The sequence below is a fragment of the Myxine glutinosa genome, chromosome 7, assembly GCF_964187855.1.
Source record: "Myxine glutinosa chromosome 7, kmMyxGlut1.1, whole genome shotgun sequence".
Classification (NCBI taxonomy): Eukaryota; Metazoa; Chordata; class Myxini; order Myxiniformes; family Myxinidae; genus Myxine; species Myxine glutinosa.
Window position 1 is genome coordinate 157324229 of NC_136267.1, and position 14481 is coordinate 157338709.

Genomic DNA, 14481 nt, shown 5'->3' on the forward strand with positions numbered 1-14481 from the left:
CCCGTCTCCGTCCATCCCTCTCCTCTGTGGCTGCAGAAACCCTCATCCACGCCTTCATCACTTCCCGTCTGGACTACTGCAATAGCCTCCTTTATGGTTCACCCTCAACAATCACCAATAAACTCCAATACATTCAGAACTCCGCTGCCCGTCTACTCACCCATTCCCGGACCCGTGACCACATCACCCCCGTCCTTTACAAGCTTCACTGGCTCCCCATCTCCCAGAGAATCCAGTACAAAATCCTCCTCTTGACCTACAAAGCCCTCCATAACCTGGCCCCATCCTACCTGGCTGACCTCCTCTCCAGACACACTCCCACCCGCAACCTCCGCTCTGCTGGTACCAACCTCCTGACCCCCCCCATCCGGACCAAATTTAGATCCTGGGGGGACAGGGCCTTCTCCATCGCTGCTCCCACCCTCTGGAACTCGCTACCTCACACCATCAGAGACTCCTCCTCACTCACCACATTCAAAACATCACTCAAGACCCACCTGTTCAACACTGCATTCAACATTTAACCCACAGCATCTAACCCCTGACTATCTCCTCTCCTTCTCCCTCCTTTGTGCTTTGAATATTTCCCTATTGATTCTTCTTTTTTTGCAATTGTCTTTATGTTTTGCTATGCGTTATGTTTTGCACTCTGTCAAAGCGTCTTTGGGCTTCCTGAAAAGCGCTATATAAAATAAATGCATTATTATTATTATTAGCTCCTTCGTTTGTGGTAGCCATTTTGAATTTCAAAATGGCCGCCATTCAAAATCGCAGTTGTCCATATATCAGTCATCAAAACACATAGACGCTTGATGTTGGTGGCTAAGGGAACGCTCCCATGCCAGATTCTTCAAGATTTCCATGCACCTGTGAAACGACATGACCTTCCAAGTTCCTTCAAGGGCAATGATGAACTCCACGAATCTGATAACACAGAAGAAAAGAAGCTCACTGACATTGCGTGGTCAATTGGACGTCTTAATCTTGAGGTCAAAGACAACCAGGTTGCTCGCATCATGTACCCTCAATTGCAGACCATGCCTTCTTGGAGTGCTAGTAATGCCGTCTGGACAGATGAAAAAGTTCCACTCAAGCAAGTAGCATTCCTACCTGTTCAGCCATATCCCGTCACATTGTATAGTGCTGTGTACACACAGATGAAGAATCTGGTAGCAATATGCTCACAACTGGTCCAGGACGAGCTTCCCGTTTATGCAGGTGAAAAGGTGTACTATATGGCAAAGGAGATCCAGCTTCTGCGACCAGCGGAATTCAAGAGTCTCGTACTATGTCTTGGGACATTCCACACAGTCAAGACTTTGCTTAAATGCACTGGAAAGAGTTTATAAGGAAGTGGTGCAGAAAATGTGTGGCTAGAAGCTGGAGGGTATGGGCCAACTGTGATCCAGAACTCTATTCTCAATGCAGGACATTACAGTCGTTTACTGGATGCGCAAAACTCCTAGCTGAATCAATGCAATGCCTGCTGTACAAGGAGTTCTTTGCGGATAAAGGAGTCGAAAACTATTCTCATGAACTAGAAATTCTAGATCAGCTTAAGAAAAGCACAGCCAGTGGAAATGTATCAGAGAGTCAGAAGCTCTTGGAGCAGTTCCAAATGTCCTCTTCAAAGCTAATCGATGATCTGAAGACTTTCATCAAGACAAGATCATCCACAAATGAGAACTTACAATTCTGGTGTCAGTTCCTGAAACGACATGAAATAGCTCTTGATCTGTTGCGAGCTGACCGAGAAGGATTATGGGACTTACATCTTGATGCAATGCAACATGCCCTCTATGAGTTTGCTGCTTGGGACTCAACTAATTACCTTCGCTGGGGCACAGTGTACCTAGAAGATGCAAGGAGTCTGCCTGAAACAGCACTATCTGTCTTCAGGAACTTCTCTGAGGGTCATTCCCTCTCAATTAAGGACAAGGCTGGTCGCTTCACAGCAGTTGGCGGTGATCAGAAGCTTGAGCAGACTATCAACCTCTCATCAACCTCTCATCTAATCTATCATGAAATGATGGCTGTAAAAAACTTGCATCACGAGTATACTGGCGTCAATGAGAGCACGTCTGAGGCATGGCACCATCACGAATCATCACAGTCAACCACCAATAAAAAAGAACGGCACGTCCAAGAAATGATGAAGTACATTGAAAAGAGAGGGTCGCCATTTTCAGCAGAGTATCCCCCAGTGCTGCACAACTTTATCACAAAAGAGGTGATGACAGAAGAGATCAGAAATGATGTCCTGAACGCATCTGAAAAAGGCAAGAAGAAATATGAGGCATTCCACAGTGAAAGAATGATCAACAAAACGTTGAAACTGAATGACACTATTCACAGAACGAACATCAAAACTATGATATCAATCAGAAACAATCCCAAAAAACAACAAGGAAAGTGATCAGAAAAATGAACATGACTGACAAATCAATCGAAATCGCTCAAGATAGAGGGCTTAACACAGAAGCTCTTCTGAAGTATGATGTTTTGCCATCTTCCATGCTGTTCGATGATGATGGGCTTATGACCAAGCCTGAGAAGAGTCAACTTATTCGTGAGCTTGAAGATAAACTGAAGTCTGACGATTATTCCTACCGTCACAAGCCTGAGTCGGCCTTCTTTATAGATATCATGGCAGCAGTTCGCAGAGTGCCCCTCACTGGACTTTCAAATTTCTCTGATCTGCTTTCAAACTTCACACAGATGACGGATGTGTACCACAATTATGGTAGATGTGATTACATCTTTGACATTTACAATGACAATCCATCAGTGAAAGACAGTGAAAGGTTGCGGAGATGCAGTGTGACTCCAGTAGTTCTGAGCATGGTTGAACAGACAACCCCCCTTCCTAAGGACATGGCAACATTCTGGCCATCGAACAAATACAAAGTGCTGCTGGAGAAGCTAATCTATAACTATGTGCGTGAACAGTCATCGCAAGGCCATGAACAGCCGACAATACTCAGCCAGCTTTGCATAGACTGTAACGACTGGCAGTGCATAAAGATACACAACAGTACAGAACATGACATGCGGAACCTGCAGTGCACAGTTGAGGAGGCAGATCTACGCATACCCATGCATATCCTTGATTGTCTCCAGGCAGGTTACAAAACCTGCGTTGTTATCTCCAATGATACAGATGTGATAGTTGCCTTACTGTTTTATATGCCAATCTTTCTTCAAGAGGGACTGAAGGAACTGTGGGTACGGGCAGGTAGAGGCACCACCACCCGTTATGTACCCCTTCACATTCTGCATGCACAGCTGGATCCTGATCTCTGCGCAGTCCTTCCAGCACTACACAGCCTCACAGGGTGTGATATCACCAGCAAGATTGGCACCAAGAAAGCAGCAAGCAGCCCTCAAGGCTGACCCTGAGATCCACTTGCGAGGGTTTGGCACAACCGCTCCACTAACTTCTGCAGTGACTCAGAATGCAGAACAATATTTGGTCAAAGTAGCAGATGCTGGGAGCAAATCCGGTAATTTCCAGGAGCTTCGAGCTTATCAATTCCATTTCTCAAAATCAACATCGCATCAAAATCTGCCACCGGCAAGTCAAGGCATTGAACCTCACATTTATCGTGCATTCTACAATGCATACACCACTATGCAATATGCATGCTCTAGATAAGCAACTCAACGTTAGAATAGGATACCTTGATCCAGTGGATTACGGATTTACCCGCGAGAATGGCCATCTTTTGCCATCAACATCATGGAAAACCCTCGAGCCACGTTGGTCCCTGGTGTGTCATTGTGGCAAATGCGCTCGTGTAACGTGCCCTTGTCGAGAAGCTTCGGTAAAATGTTCTGTGTTCTGCAAGTGCCAGAAGACTGAAAACTGTAAAAAAAAATCCTTACTACTGAGATGAAACATTAGACTGATATGCACCGAAATTACAACTTTGAGGTAAATAATCATTGATTTAGAGTCATTTCAAGTATAGCCGTTAGGTTTTGGTGGCCAGTTTGGACGCCATTGTCGATTTTTAGGTTACATGATAACTCAACCAAATGAACCACTGTATTATTATACTCTTATCATTGGATTCCTTGGCCTTAAATGCATGAGTATAACCACAAACATCAAGCGTCTTTGTGTTTTGATGACTGATATATGGACAACTGCGATTTTGAATGGTAGCCATTTTGAAATTCAAGATGGCTACCGCAAACGAAGGAGCCAATGTAATTGTTATTGGTCTTATTGAGTTCCTTGACCCTGAAAACATAGGTTTAGGCACCAATATCATGTCTCTATGAGTCTCACAGACCAAGATATGGTCAAAAGTAATACTTATGGTGGCCATTTTGAAAATCGCCCTCTGCAGCAAAATCTATACAGATTTGGGCTTGTCAGCCAAATTTTTTTGAAAGGTCTTGGTATGTACAACAATAAAATCATGCGTGACTTTGTACTTTTGCGATGGCCACGAACTCCCCCCGAGAGCCAGGAGTATACTGCATTTTGCAGTGGGAAGGTCCATGACTACTTAAATTCTATTCTTATTATAATAGAGCAAATGTACATGGTTCGCTATGTATGTATGTATGTATGTATGTATGTATGTATGTATGTATTGTATGTATGTATGTATGTTTATATGCGATGAAAACGTCTTCTTCTTCTTCAAATAAAATTACCACCCTCTTAATTGCGTTAAGACTGCTGAGACCCCTCAGACCTTTGATGACCCTTTAATTCCCCCAAGACGCTTCAGACCACCAAGGTTGTCTTGGACACTGGTCCAAGCTGGAGGTGGTGGGGTGACCCTTTGGGCTGCTTTTCATGCAGGGGGCAAAACTGACCTGGTTGTTCTGAATGGAAACTTGAACCAGTTCAAGTACAGGGCCATTCTGGAAGAAACATTGCTTCCATTTGCTCGTGCAGCCTTTCGAGGAAACTTTGTCTTCCAAGATTACAATGCACGGCCTCATCGTGCTCGCATGATCCAACACTTTCTTGCTGACCGTGGTGTAGAGCATATGGAGTGGCCTGCCATGTCCCCGGATATGAATCCGATAGAGAACTTGTGGGCAGAATTAACGCGTCAAATCGACCACTTGGACCAGCAGCCGACCTCTGTACGTGAATTGCAGCAGGCTATTGTCACTGCATGGCAAGCGATTCCTGTCCAAACCTTGGCAAATCTCGTGAACAGCATGCCTCAATGTGTACGTGCTCTCCTGAATGCTCGTGGGGGTTACACAAAGTACTGAACTGTAATTTTACTGTCCGTAATCCCAGTCGTAATTTAACTTTTTTTTTTGTTAAAAAAAAATTTGGCTAATGTGCAAAATAAAGAGATACTTCTGGAAAACGTACAGAAGTTTAACACAGTACTGTCCATGAATTGAGTTCGATATCAGTTTACATCACTTTCAAGGATCAATTTATTTGTTTCGAAATGTCAAATGTGGTTTTTGTTTCTTTTAAAGGTCACATTAACAAAATCTAGAATAATTTCAACATAATTCCAATGAACTTTTGGTTCTAAGTCATCTTGAAAAGTAAATTCACCCCCACAAAAAAAATATTCCATATTAAATGCCAAGTCTGTATAATAGATAATCAAGAAATTTAAAAAGCTTGTGATAAGTATTTTAAGATATCTGTCCAATTAATCCTGAAACTTTACATATCGTTGATTATGACTTTTATCCTTCAAATAAATATGTTTTGTAGAGACGATGGCTCATAATTATGGTTGACTTTGGCCGATTTTGAATGGTTGTCAAATCTGACTGAACCTAATTTTTCAGCAGGCCGCCATTTTGTTTCACGAAATTCGAGTTCTCATTTTGCCGAGGGGCATAGCATCACAACCGAAAGTTCGATTGCTAAGTATCATACATCAAAATGATCTTAAGAAAGCAAAGTTTCCAAATATATGGGGTTTATAATGATATGTGAGTGTCTTACCTTGCAAATTTGACGTTGAAATCGGTAAATATTTTCATCGACAAAAACATCCGGTCAGAGGTGAAATTTTGTAATGAATAATACATTATTGCAAAGGCGTGTCCTAATTGGTCCAGAAAAAGATGACCAAACACATATAAACCAAATTGCATACGATTTATGAATGAAACAGTCGGGGGGGGGGGGTATCAATCGGCAATCGAGAACGAGGCTGCGCAGATCGCCATTGCATATTTCGGCTTCACAGCGACTGCAGCACCACACTCGGACATTGATATACCTACCCAAGGCCTGGGAAGTTGAGCTTTGGGCACATCAGAAACATCCTTTTACAGAAAAAAAAGGTGAAATGAGGAAGCATCACTTTTCAATTTCTTTATCCAAAAAAGAAAACTTGAATGGATCCACTCTGTTAGATCCATACATACATAGACGACACTGATGGAGTCATCTATGTAGGGGTCAAATAATTCTGGGGCAGGACCTTCAAACTGGTCAAAAAATTGTTCCTCAATAAAAACGACAATATTTGTATCGCTGGAGCGAATTTTTGTGCCAATGGCTACGCCATTCGTTTACCTGTAGAATTTGTCGGCAAATGAGAAGCAGTAGAGAGTGAAAACCAGTTCGGCAAGGCGGAGAAGACTTTCTGTGCTTGATTCGTTGCATGGTTCTCACAGACATGGACGACCAGATTTCCAGTACTTTTCCAGGACCAAAAAATTGTTTTCCAGGACTTTTAATGCACATATTTTTTGTACAAATAACTTTGAATTTTCCAAAGTCACTTTACATACATTTTCCTGAATATATATATATTAGGGTACGTCAAAAAGCAGGTTGTTGTCACACGCGTTCGCTCGCTTGCAATTTTGATCCACTTAATGAGAAAAACTGGCAGTATAAAAATCAGTTCAATATATCAATGTTTAGGTGTCGCGCACAGTGAATTAATAACCCTATTTATACCGCAACGAAGCCGGCACGAAAGCAATGAGTCGGCATCTATGGCACTTGTCTGAAGTTACAGTCGGTCTTGCTCTCTTCGGCGACGATGTTGCAGATGCTGACAAACTCAAGATGGTCTCTAACACTAACTCTGTGGAAGGATCCCTCGAGCCCAGCCCTCGTTTGTTGTCTTGTTCTCTTTGGCGACGATGTTGCATATGCTGACAAACTCAAGATGGTCTCCAACATGAACTCTGGAAGGATCCCTTGAGCCCAGCCCTCGTGTGTTGGCCTTCGCAAGAGACATCTTTGCAAAAGATCTTCCGCACTTCTTCACCTCCACAACAAAGAGGATCTTCCACCATGTTGAAATCGATACTGCATTCTTGTCAATGCCCCCTGCGGCCTGGATAACATCAGATGGGTACAATCTGGGGAAGGAACGGGTCAGGAAGCTCTTTCTGAACAACAACACTGCCGAAAGAGGAGTAGCCCTCATCCACGAGTTCACGCCAAAGTGGCGTAACAAGCATGAGGATCAGCTCCAATACATGATCCAGTTGGCAGAGGATCATCGGCGAGCGTACCCGAAGACAGCAAACAAGAAGGACCTTCTTCACTGAACAATGCAAAAATTCAATACATCCTTATCAAAGTTTATTAGCAAAATGTAATTTTACAAATATAAAACACGAATGATGTCTTAATATGCTGTCATGTTTCAAATATTAAGAGTGTTAAACCAGACATAGTTTTCATAGAGTTACTTCCCCTGAAAATAATCAGTACGGGGAAACCAATCCCAGAATATATGTAGTATGTAATGTACAAACTTTGTAGTGAATGCGCGACCCCTAAATAAACAGCTACCTAAATGAAAATATGTCTGGGGTATTTTCTCCTGTAGTGGCTTAATTGAGAAAGTGAGCGAAAGAAATGGACCACCTTCAGGTTTTCTCCCTTATGCAGTGACGCACCCTAATATATTGTTATGGGGATGAGGACCAGAGTCCCAAACGTCACTCCAGACTAAGTGTGTTACAGGGTGACTAATGCCAGCGACCATAAGTCCTATCCCCAACCTTCCGGGCCGAGGCCCGCAAGCTGGCAGAGCGGTTTTTTTGAAGCTTGAACTTTTGGTTTAATGCAAGGAGTAGAGACTCCAGAGTTTAGAGTTTAGACTGTCACACTGGCGGCTCATGGGAGCTTGCAACCCGATCCGAAAAATGTCAATCAAACAAAATGAAATACAATCAATTTACTTCAAAGAATGCAAAACTATACAATAAGCAAATCATATATAATAAGAATGATGATCCCGGTAGTCTACGTTACTCACCTGTGAGGAATTAAATAGCAAAGCTTTCACATTTGTTTCCTTTCCCTTCAAAATTGGCAATGCATATGCTAAGGAGCTACTTCATGCTTAAATCATGACTTTCCATAAGCACACACGTAATTTATGCATGACGCGTTAGAACCCATTTCGGCTGGGCTTTCTTAAATCCCTGGGGGTAGGTAAAATTGGTAACGTTCTCTTTTGGTGGAATTAACAATTCGAATGGGGGTATAACAGATTAAATATATTTGCACAATTTTATCGATTTTCCAGGAGTTTCAAAGTTTTGGAAAAGTTTTCCAGGACTTCCCAGTAGTGGAAAAAAGATCCAGGACTTTCAAGGAGTTTCAAACACTGTGAACCATGCTTTGGTGGTGCAGAGATTGAAAATGTGTTTGAGTGCCTGAAGACCCTAGTTATTCGAGATGAGGGTGTACAGAGATTTGATGTCCATAGGGAATAAAACTTTATAATTGGGAAACTTGAACTGTTCAAATATTGAGTTCCTGATTGCTGTCATTGATGAAGGCTCGTCATCTTATCCAGATAACTGGAGATCAGTTTGTTGGGAGCAGCTGCAAGTCGAGATGATCGGGCAACTGGGCTCTTTGCTTTGCAAACCTTTGGTAAAAATGAAATATGTGACATTCCTGGAATGGTGAGGATGGGGTTGGAAGTAGTTGGTGGGAGGGAGTTCCTGTTTGGAAATAAAATCTTTGATGGTCTCCCTCACAAACTTTTGGTTCACCAGAGTAAGGTCTTTGTTGACCTTTGAGTATAAATCAGTGTTGAAAAGATGCCGGAAGACTTACTGTTTTTAAAGGTCGTCTTCCTGATTCCAGAAATGACGTCTTCCGGTTTGATAAGGTCTTCCTGGTTCCAGAAATATTTGAGTGCATTCCATTCTTCTTTGGTAAGGTTTGAACAGTTACTACTATGGTTAAAATTCAGTTTTTGGATGTCGCATTTGACATGTGTTTGACAACAGGTTCGAAGGAGGTAAAGTGGTCATCTATGGAGGGATGGGGTGGGGGGGGGGGGGTAATGAGGGAGGGGTGGTGCAATGGAGAGTCTCATTGAATTTTTCAATGTTTAGCAATAGGAATTGATCATTAAGGGATTGGACAGGATTATCCTGCTTGTTGTGAAAGAGATCCTTGAGTTGAAAATGGCAGAAACATTTTCTGTGTCTTCATTTGGAATAAAATTGTCCATTCTTTTTGACATGGGGATGAAGTTTAAGCCTTTGCTGAGGACCAATGTTTAGGCCTCAGATAGTTGTATTATCTGGAATAGTTACAAGTGTAACTGCCTGGAAGTGTTACACATGGCTGGTTTACCTCCATGGACCTTATTGCCATACTTCAATCAACATTGTGTTAATGTCATCCATTAAGCAGGGTATAATTTTCCATGGTACTCGACCAATATCTGATAGAGATGTTTCAGATAATGAATGGTGTCAACAAAAGAAGTGCAGGAGAGTTGTCCTCCAAAATGGACAGAGACTGGACATAGGAAAACAGCCTGAGAGTGGAGAATAAGCAAATGAGGAAGTAGGTAAGGCAGAGGTCTTTCACTCAAACTAGTAAATGCATGGAATGGTTTCCATAGTTCTCTTCCCCATATCTTCTTTCTCCTACAGGGAAAGCAGACATATTGTTTGTCCTGTTTCTTCCTTCCTTTCCAACAAATACAGTTGCACAATATTCCTTTATTTGAGGCAATTCTCTTCATATTTGGCGATTGTTTTTGGCCGCCGTTCTGATTTTAAGAGTCGAACATGAAAGAACAAATTCACACATTTCACGTCAGCCTTTCATATCTATTGACTCAAATACATGGACCATTCACTCGTATTTGAGTCGATAGATCTGAAAGTTCGCACAAAGGTGCTTTCCAACAGTCCACATTGGGTGCACAGGAACATTTCAGATTAGTCATTTTGGAGACTAGTGAGGTACCCGTGCTACGCACGGGTGGGAGGCCAGAAGCAAACAGACAATGCAGAAACGGTGAATGCTAAAGCATTAAACCAATAAATTCCACATTCCTGTAGCACCTTCAGTCGCACGTCAGACATGGACAGCAAGTTCGTGAAGGACTTCCATGAAAAACGTACCCGTTGGCAAACAAACGGGTACGTTTGTTCCATACCCAGTCAATGGCGAATCTGCATATGGCGATCCGCAAATTCACGTTTAGAAAGTAGAAACTGTCACGGCATTTCGTCATTCACTTCAACTTGATATCTCTTTTTTCATTCCAAACAGCATAACTCCAATCACAAATTAAATAACATTAATATAAAAAATAAACTTTTAACAACATTCGTGACATAAACAAATATTTAAATCCTTATGTGAAGTTCCGTAGGTTGGGTGAACACAATTACGAATTCAAAATCGTAATTGTATTCACTCTGACTCAATTCCAATCATCAATTGATACTTTATCAAAACAATTAACATGATTAACGTTTAATGATTTAACATTACGATTGAATGACGGTTGTATTGGGATATTATCAAACCCGCGCATTGCCGTCATCTGTCCACTTCCGCATTCGCGTGCGGAAGGTTCATAATTGTCATCAAAATCTAAACAGTATTTGTAGAATTTCAATAAAAGCCACATCACTGTTTATATCGGTAAATATTATTCCATCATGTTTGGAAAAATTGGAAAACTTGGAAAAATTTGAAAAAGAATATAGCCTATTTTACTCCCAGGGGTAAAGGGATATGATTTTTTGCCACACTTTGCCTCTGTATTTCAATTAATCCAGTCAATAATTGGAAAAATGATACCTCAGCATGGTCTATGTATACTGAAATAGACAAAAATAAGATTGGTGCTTTTCTTTAGATGCCACACTGGGTAAAAATTTAAAATCTGACATGAAATTAAAGTTTCTAACCTGTCAAACATTTATATTTCAACCAATTTAGACAATAATTAGCACAAAAAATAGCTTTGCGCATCCCCTTCAGACTAGACATGGGTCTGGTGTCTTCCTTTTTTTTTTTACAGGGGTCGAAGTTGAGTGGCAGTGGGGAGGGGAGACTGCATTCGCTTGTGACTGTTATGTCTGCAATTCTAGTTATCAATATTTCTATCAGGATATGGTAAAAAATCGAGATTCCAATCTGCAAGCAACTGATGTATTGTGTGCTGTTCATCACAGGAAAGCAAAGCCATGCCAGAAATTTGCTAAAGCTGGATTTTGGTGGAATTTGATACATCGATGGATGATGTAACTCGAGAACATACACCAAGAAGAACACGAAAAAGCAGCTGGGGATCAAACAAGGCCACAGCTGTCACTCTGCAGACATGCTGCTTTTGTATATGTGGGCAGGAGTACTCTTTCATATCCCTGACAAGTGATGGGGCCACAGCACGATGCCAGTATGTGGCGATCACGCAACTAAAAGGCTGCTTGAATTGCAACATGCCCCGGAAATAAGCGTTAAACTTGTGAATGAAGAACCGTTCAACTTGGTGATAGCAACGCCATTAGGCTGCCCTTTTTCAGAAATCTCAGATCAATTTACAACAGCTGCGAGGTGGTAGGAAAGGGAAGAACCAGGAAGGAAATAATGCATCACAAATCGAAGTGAAATACAACATGTGCAGTGGAACAGGAAGGTAAAAAAAAAAAACTTGTCACAAGGGTTACAGAAAATATCCTGGAAGTTGTTTCCAGTGGTATTCTCTTTAAGAGTTGACGGCAGGAAGAATACTACTGACAGGTGCCAATAGAATTGTGAAAGCGATATTTTAACCATGGGAGACAAACGTAATAAAGTTGCAACTGTAGACAGTTAAACATATAATTGATGTTGTTGTGATTGTGCTAGTGTTAGGTGGTACAAATGTTGTTCTTATAAATTATCATTATACAGGGCTTACACCGTATTCTCTTTGTCATGTGCATCACGGTGTGTAATTAGATCAGAAGACCGTAGCTTTGTGGTACTGGGCATACATAATGTGTGGATTCTACAGTTTCCATATGCAGGAGGCGGGGTTGCAGGACTGCATGTGGACGTGGAAAGAATGTGGAGAATTAGAAACAGCGGTCCTTTTCGTAATTTGGCCCACCGCGGGTGATGCCAAATCCCTCACCACCAGGAGAACCTACTACTGATAAGCAGGCCACCCGACAGGTCGTGAGTCGAAAAGAATGGTGACGTTTTAGCTTCTCATAGAACGAATGGAAGGATACAGACTTGCGGAGGATGACCCGCAAGCATTCACCTAGTTGCGCTGCTTTAAGCTTTTTTTGCGAAAGGGGCGTCATAAGGAAAGCATTATGATGCGTTGGGGTGCGTGTGTACTATACAGTCTGTTTTTTATCTTTTCGTCAGACATGATTCATAGTTGGCACAGAGTCAACTGTGAAACTTCAGAAAGAGCAAAGAAATGCCAAAATTCTAGAAGGAGCGAGAAGCAAATAAACATGCATCAAATAAACAGGCAGACTGTGTACTTTGGCTATCGCATTTCACTTATACATGGATGTGGATAATGAGGATTTGTATGTATAATTATATTCTGCGAGAAAGATGGAAAATAAATACTTTAAAAAGGAAATTATGCACTACTTTGTTTATTTATAATTCCACTTTGAAATGTGATCCCCCCCAAAATAAAACGATTGAACTTTGTTATTACTTAATTTCTCTGATTGATGTTCTGCCCAACAGCAGGTTCAGTGACCCCACAGCAAAGAATATAATGGGTGGTTTGCCTTTGCCTTTCCAGGTAGTCAGAGTAGGAATTTGTAACTTGTTAAGAATGCCGGCGATAACTCGTCTTTGTGAACGGTACCCTTTGTGATCATGATCATGGTTGAATTATAAAAGTCAAAAAGATCATGGCTTTGGATTGGGTATGATCTAAGATGGCGGTGAACAGTTGTCTTCAAGACCTGGAGGGGAGAATGAGATTGAAGAGAATGTGGAAGTTGATTCCACGGGTGGGAGAAAAGAGGAACAAATGATTGGAGGTCAGAAGTGATCCTAAATTGAGGTAGATTCACCAGAAGGAGGTTGGTGATGGACAGTGTGTGCACTGCGGAAACCTGGGGGGACAAAGTACGGAAAGAGCAGAAGGCGGAAGACCATGAAGGTGTTCCGATAACTTTATAAGCAACCCACATCTACACACTACAATATGAATTGTCCCACAGTTTCAAAAGTTCTTAAAGTAGAGTTATTCCATTGCTTTAAAGTACAATATTGCAAGTTGAAACTATTCTTTTGCAAAACTACTATCCCATAAAGCAATTTCACTGACTCCGCTGAGTGACCTTTAACGGAAAAGTAGGAGGTCACCTGTCTGACATTTCAACACCTGGCTGCTGGTTTGCATCTTTTCTCTGAGAATGCCTCCGCCGCTGAAACCACTGAAACAACAGCGCCCCAGGAATCGAGGCAGAAAATGTGAATTTGGTCAGGGTGCTGGCATGCCATGGTCTACTCTTTCCAAAGTTAAACTCTATTTGCAAAGGGAAAACATGAGATGAGGTGCTTTGTTCTCTTTCCCCAGTTTTAACAACAACTAGATCTATAGGAGATACAGTAAAATGCACCACTTTTCTCATGAGAATGTTTGAACATTTCCAGGATGTGGAGAGGAAAGAGTTGGCAAAAAGCCAGTGAAAACAAGAAAAAAAGTGTATCTAATTCTGATCCCTTTTTTTAGCAGTGTAATCATATAAAAAGCACAAATTTACCAAAAGGGCGAATAACATGAACATGTCGTACATTTGACACCGAGGACGCAATCTTTTTGTTAAATCTGAACATCACGCTGCAACCCTTTAACAAAATGATGTCTCCTCGGGCTATGATGGCGCGTGCCATCATATTGCCTTTTTCTATGGCTGGCACACACGGCTAAGTGTGTGGCATAGACAGGGGGTTGAGGGGGGTCGCCACTCCTCTCCGTCTCTCTTCTGGCCGTTGGGAAATTCACCCTCTTCTCACCATGCAGTTGGAGTCGACTGGACTCTCAACCACCAGATGTGCAGAGCGATCTGCCATTTAAACCGCATGGCTGTGGACTGTTACCTTGGTAAAGGGGGTGACAGGTACTACACCTTGCCCACAGGTGACCTTTACCAAAAACCATCCACCATGGGCATCTATCTGTCGACGTGAGTTGCGAAATTGAAGCAGAGTGCAGCGCAAATCCATTGTGCCGTAAGGAGTTAAAGGCCGCCATTCGGCCATATTGG

At 41.9% G+C, this 14481-nt stretch overlaps 1 protein-coding gene across 1 annotated transcript in view; it reads left to right on the forward strand.

Annotated features, from left to right (window-relative positions):
• Positions 1-13107, forward strand: part of LOC137431767 (5'-AMP-activated protein kinase subunit gamma-1-like) — a 137056-nt gene extending 123949 nt beyond the window's left edge. The window contains exon 12 of the mRNA XM_068123465.2: positions 11422-13107. The gene's annotated coding sequence lies outside the window, so the exon portion shown is untranslated. The remainder of the gene's footprint in view (positions 1-11421) is intronic.
• Positions 13108-14481: the final 1374 nt, after the last annotated feature.